General features: G+C 39.9%; 1 pseudogene; it reads right to left on the bottom strand.

Annotated features, from left to right (window-relative positions):
- Positions 1–3,070: 3,070 nt before the first annotated feature.
- On the bottom strand, positions 3,071–3,381 carry LOC127689858 (acylphosphatase-1-like; annotated as a pseudogene).
- Between the last annotated feature and the right edge of the window lie 3,283 nt (positions 3,382–6,664).

Genomic DNA, 6,664 nt, shown 5'->3' with positions numbered 1-6,664 from the left:
GTTATGAAGCACTTGGCATCAAAAGTCTGTTGTGATTTTATACAGAGCTTTACAGCGTCTAGGCCAGCAGGCCAGCCTAGTGCAAAGGTGCTTGTCTAAGCATGGTAGCTTGAGTTCCAGTCCTAGATTCCAGAGGTTTAAGGCAATAAACAATGCCTACAAGTGATTCTATGACCTCCAGATACAGCAGAGGCACATGCATGTGCACACACACACCACTACCACAAACATACCACCACTTCGTACACACACAAAAGAAAATATAAAATAAAAATAGGGAAGATCTAGGTCCATATGACATTCCAATTATATGTATATAAACATGTGTTACATTTTTTAAGTAAATAGGTATACTGATATTCACCGTTGTAGAGGAATTTTCCCCAATGAAGGAATGGAGAGGCAAAGAGGGAATGCAGGAAAAGGAACACCCCATTTTTGGCTGGAAAGGCAGAGCAAAATCAGGAAAAATGTAGGCCAAAACCTGTTAGATCTGGCAGTGGAATCCACCAGAATCCACCACTGGAAAATTTCTAACATACAATAGTTGATGAGTTTAGGATGATAAATTCCTCAGCCAGCGGTGCTGATTATAAACTAAGACTGTCTGGTGTTTTCTATTTTGTGGTGACTCAACTGAGCTCTAGGGGAAAGGTAACTGCAGTGGAGCAGGGCTTAGCAAGAGTGCACCCCCAGCTAGGCACAGAAACTTGGGAGTGTGGAGCTGTTTGGCAGCAGCTAATCTTGGGGACTTTGGCAAGGGGAAACATGTGGTCTCGATCTCAGACTATGAACAGGGCTGGGAAAAAGACATGAGACCACTGGCCGGTGCCATGCTGACAATAGTGTGGATTGTTTTTTGATTATTACATGCAACACACAGTAATTTCTTTTCATATAATCATTTAGAAATGAGAGCTGGGAAAATTGTTCAGATTATAAAAGGTGATGCTGATGTGTTCACATTATATTAGGTTATATTGCATTGCATAATGTGCTTCAAATTTACCTACCTCTTAAATATTCTTGACAGATTTTGGGGACAGCCCAACATTCACAAGGAGATTATCATAGACTCAAAGTTATTCCAACACCATTCAGCTATTTTTCTGCAGACCCCAGGACCTGCCAGTGTTACTATGATCAAAACTTGCATGACTTCTGAGGAACACGCCAGGCCTTGACAACCTAAGCAAGCAAAAAGCATTGTTATACTTTGTGTCTAGTAGTACCATAAAAATAATTTTGTATGCACTGCACTTACAATAGGCAGTTCACTGTATGTGGTTCCGATATGCTGAAAGTACTAACAGCAGAGTTCACAGCAATGGGGTGGCAGCTCAGGGAGGATGCAGCATTATCCTTCCCAATGAACCTAAAGTTTCGCCTTAGCTATGTGGTTTTTAGTAGAAGAGACAAATGGGCCATAATTGTTTTTTTTTTAATGATAAAAATATTCAAGTATACTTGACATACACAATGTGATGTTTTAACACACACCTACATGTATACCTACACATACTCATATGCACCTACACATGCATACATATATATACACACACACATACACACATGCACACACACACACACACACACACACGCACAGATACACATACCTATACACACCTATACACATAACACAACATACCTCTACACACACACACACATATATGCATACCTACACACATGCACCTACACAATGCACACCAATATACACACATCTACACAGTCACCCACATACACCTATGAATATACATATACCTATAAATTAACCTCTACATACACAGCCATATACACATATTTATATATACACAGTTACATGTATATACCTACATATACACACCTACACATACATGCAGCTACATGCGCACACACACATATACACACTACTTAAATAAAACTAAGCTGGTTAACATATCTAGAATTTCACATACCAATCTTTCAGATGGTCTGAGTGCTTATGTTTTATTATCATTTCTGAAACATAAAGTATTAATTGTAGCCTCCACATTCTACAGAGGACTTTCAAACTTCAATCCTCCTAAACAAATTAGCATCCCTTGACCAGTATCTCTCTCATATTCCTAGATCTGGCTCCTCAAACCCTGTACCATTCTAGGCCTCCATGAGTTTTGTTTGTTAAGATTTCTAGTAGAAGTGAGATTATGTATTCTTTCTAGGCTTAGCTTATTTCATTCAACACAGTGTAGGCCATTTTAATTTGATCTGAAATAAATGAATGCCATGACTGAGTGCACATGAATAGATGGTCTTTTAAGACTTTATGAACAAAAACCCAGAGTAGGGAAAGCATATGTGGTCTTGGGGAAAGTCCTGTTGGAAGCAGCCCCCAGATACAAATGTAGATGAGGGTACAAACAAAGCTCTACTCATCATATTACTATCAGGAATAAAAGAGAGAATTATGAAAAATAATGTAAGCAAAAAAGTAACTATAAAAATTAATTATTGAATACTTCTCTGCTTTTAGAAGGTAGATATGAGATCTGCACAGTTAATAAAAATTATTAGTATCAAATCGTGAGGTCATAGTTTACTTTTAGCAAAAGCATTTCTTTTTCTTTTTTTAAATTTTTTTATTTGATGTATTCTTTATTTACATATCAAATGATTTCCCCTTTTCTGGGTCCCTACTCCCCGCACGTCCCATAAGCCCTCTTCCCTCCTCCTGTTCCTCCATCTACTCCTTCCCACTTCCCTGGTATTCCCCTATACTGTTGCATTGAGTCTTTCCAGAACCAGGGGCCACTCCTCTGTTCTTTTTGGACATCATCTAATATGTGGTTTATTTCTTGGGTATTCCAAGTTTCTAGGGCATTTCTTTTTCTGTTTATTTTGTTTGTTTGTTTGTTTGTTTTTTAGGTTCTAATATGTTTTTATTGGTTAGAATTGTACACATTTGTATTTCATCATATATGTAATACATGGTAACTTTTCAAATATGCAACCAAAGTAACTTACTAACAAATTCTAATACTGAGAACACAATTTTTTATCTATCGATCAAGAAGGAGTAAGATTATTTTGAAAAAAGTTAAAATTCGAGTCATTATTTTACAATTTGGAAATTTGAATAATCCCAGTTTGAGATGACTTTCTCATTGTTGAAGTTTGCTCTGTGAGTGTGTGACTTGGGACTTCCTCTTGTCTCCAGCCACTCCTGCATAAAGTGCACCTTAGACATGGGCCTTGCAGGTGTCCTTGCTCTGTGCCCCAGTGGGCGTTCTGAACCCAGCCCACCGAACCTAGCGTTTTACCCTCAGCCTCAGTGTACTTGTGGAAAATCACCCCTTGAACCTTTCCGCAATGTTCATAATCCACTGAGACCAAGGTGTTCCCTTCTGCCGCGCTCACGCACATGGATGATCCCAGCAGTGGACACTCGAGTTTCCAGGGCGTCCCCTCTGGAGGCTCAGCACAAGCATTTCCTAGTTATTGGAGATTTGCTGATTTTTTTGTGTGTGTGGCTACTTTGAACATGGTGCAATGTTTTGCCTTTACTGAAGAAGCAAGTGAGTTTTGAGCTATTCCCAGCAAAGTTTGGGTCTGGAGAAATCCCTGGAGATTTTGGAACAATGATTATTATCATCAAAGGTAATTATTAAGAAGAAAAGTAATGTTGATGCTAAAGGTATATTCTATATACCTGTGAGGAGGTTGTATTGGGTGCTGTGTCAAAAATACCTGACAAGGACAACTTAAGGAATGAGGGTTTCATTGTGGCTCAGAGTCTGAGGGTACAGTTCACCACAGCAATGGAAGACATGGTAGCAGGAGTGTGCTGCCGCTGGTCAGTGGAGGATTTAAATCCACGAGATTTTGACACACACTCAGCATTTCAGCTAACCCTGTCTGGAAACTTCCCCACAGACATGCCAGGAGCTGTATCTCCTAGGCAGCTCTGAATCTAGACAGTTACAAGATTAACCATCAAAAATGTTCTATTCTCGGGCTGTGGGTGATGCTCAAGCCTTATTCCTGGTTTATTCTCCACCTCACAGCACAGTGCCTTCTAGAGGATGGACTGGTCTGTTACAGCCTCAACTCATATCTGCACACATGTGCCTAAATCCATGCCTTGATCTTGACTTTTCTCTTCGATCCAAACAACTTATTTCTCCCTTCAAAACATGGCTGTCCCTGATGAATCCTAATCAAATCTGTTTAAAACTGAGCTGATAGTTGTGCTGGTAATTCTGCCGCTTCTTTGTGATTTGGTCTTGATGGATCTCCTTTTCTTCTCCCTAATCACCTTTCTCATGAACATGCATCACCCCTGACTTAACTCGCTGGTAACTATTTGCACAAGCCTTGATTTTCTACTGAAGAAATGTCCTCTGATGCTAATTTTCTTCCCTTTTGACATTCGATTCCCTTAAAAGACCTGACTAGACAACATCTCCCAAGCTGCATTTTAGGTTCCAACCATTACCCCGCATATCTTCTTATTAAGTACTTCAATAAATCTTGATAGTGTCTCTTTGTCCCTAAATATTTGAGTTCTCCTTTTTATATAGAATATCAAATGCTGGAGCATGACTCTGAGGGCATGTCAATGTTTGCTACCATTCAGATTAGCATTGCCTCAACCCCAGTCACTCCATAATGTATAATCCAATTTTAGTGTTCCAAATGGCTCCTCTCTAAACATTATTGAATTGGCACCTCCATTCCTGTACTAGCTGGTTTTGTGTGTCAACTTGACACAGGCTGCAGTTATCATACAGAAAGGAGCTTGAGATCTAGTTGCGGGGCATTTTCTCAATTAGTGTTCAAGGCGGGAGGGCCCCTTGTGGGTGGTACCCTGGGCTGGTATTCTTGAGTTATATAAGAGAGCAGGTTGAGCAAGCCAGGGGAAGCAAGCCAGTAAGAAACATCCCCCATGGCCTCTGCATCAGCTTCTGCTTCCTGACCTGCTTGAGTTCCAGTCCCGACTTCCTTTGGTGATGAACAGCTGTGTGGAAGTGTAAGCTGAATAAACCCTTTTCTCCCCAACTTGCTTCTTGGTCATAATGGTTGTGCAGGAATAGAAACCCTGACTAAGACAATTCCTTTGTCCCTATTATTCCCTCAGAATATCCTAATCACTCATTGAAATCTTAGTTCTCCTATGAGATCTAACAAACTAAAACTGAATCTGCTCAGTGAGAAATTAGTTCTGTTTCTAGCTTTAACATTTCAGATCACTGACTCTCTGACTCCAGTCTACTGATAGAACAAGTGTGTGTGTCATTAAAATTTCATCTCACTCAAAAGGTTTGGACAGGGCTTGCAGTTTTTATTGTTCACAAGTCCCCAGGCAATTGTGCTGCACTTGTCCATAACCACATATTAACAGGCAAGACTTCAGACCCCTTAATTGTATTCTGACTCATGATATGGCTAAATGCAAACAAACTGGTCTTAAAATTTTTTAGATTTTTTTTTAGTACAGAAACTGTCATATTTACTTTGAAAGCTCTTGTTCTTTGATATTTATAAAATAATTTGAAATAATCAGTGTCACACTGTCATCAGTTATATTAAAGATCCATCATATTTGTCCTGTTTGTGATAAAGACAATGATCCAATATGACTTGAGTAACAGTATCATCTGTTGTAAGAGATGGTACCATGCCACCATCATTACTACCTCACAGTAACCATTAGAAGAAGGTAGTAAACTAATAGGTTGTGGAGACAGATTTTCTTTAAGATTTTATTGCATCATTTTTTATGCATCTGTGCCTGTCTGGGTGTCTCTGTCTTTGTCTCTCTGTCTGTCTCTGTATTTCTGTCTGTCTCTGTCTCTCTGTCTATATCTTTGTCTCTGTCTCTCTGTCTCTGTCTCTGTCTCTGTCTCTCTCTCTCTCTCTCTGTGAGTGTGTGTGTGTGTGTGTGTGTGTGTGCATATATATAGATGCTCTCAGAGGCCAGAAGAGGGTTTCAGATGCCCACCAAGCTGTATTTACAGGTAGTATGAACTCCCTGATATGGAAACCAAAGTCTGGTCCTCTGAAAGAGCAGCAAGTACTTTTCTCTCCAGTGCCATGTAAACAGGTTTTTAAACCCATTTTATGTCACCCCAGGTCAGTATTTTGTCTCATTATTATCTGCAGCCATGACTTTAGAAGCTAAGGTTGTAAAAACAATGACTAGTCTCACAGTTATAGCAACTCCTTAAGTATACGTAATTACTAGAAAATTAGTAGGGGGTAAAAGTGGTGTTTATAGCCTAGCAATTTCAAAATGTGTCATTCAAACTCCCGCTAGGCGCCTTGGCCTTCCCTGTCTGAATACACTGCCCTCATGGCCAATAATTCAGAATTCTAAATACCCAGTCATCTATAACAGCCTCCTTGTGTCACCATTACAAAGACTCTTGAGAGCATCTGGTGCCACAGTTGGAGACATAAATAGACACAGTGAGCTCTTCACACTCTGGAAGAGGTTATCTCTTAGCTATGCCTCAGCCACGGTTCAGTTTTTTGCTGAAACTAAACTCAGGTTTGGACATGATCCTACACATTGACAACTAACAGACACAGGTGGAAAGAGACACTGGAAGAGAATTCTGGAGACCTGGAAGAGAATTCTGGGGATAAACGGAGGGCAACTAAAGAGAAATGAGTCAGGACGACTTTTGCCGATCAAGACTGATTT

The sequence above is a fragment of the Apodemus sylvaticus genome, chromosome 7 (genome assembly GCF_947179515.1).
Source record: "Apodemus sylvaticus chromosome 7, mApoSyl1.1, whole genome shotgun sequence".
NCBI classification, from domain to species: domain Eukaryota; kingdom Metazoa; phylum Chordata; class Mammalia; order Rodentia; family Muridae; genus Apodemus; species Apodemus sylvaticus.
The sequence above is the reverse complement of the archived record's forward strand: the minus strand, read 5'-3'. Positions and strand labels throughout refer to the sequence as shown.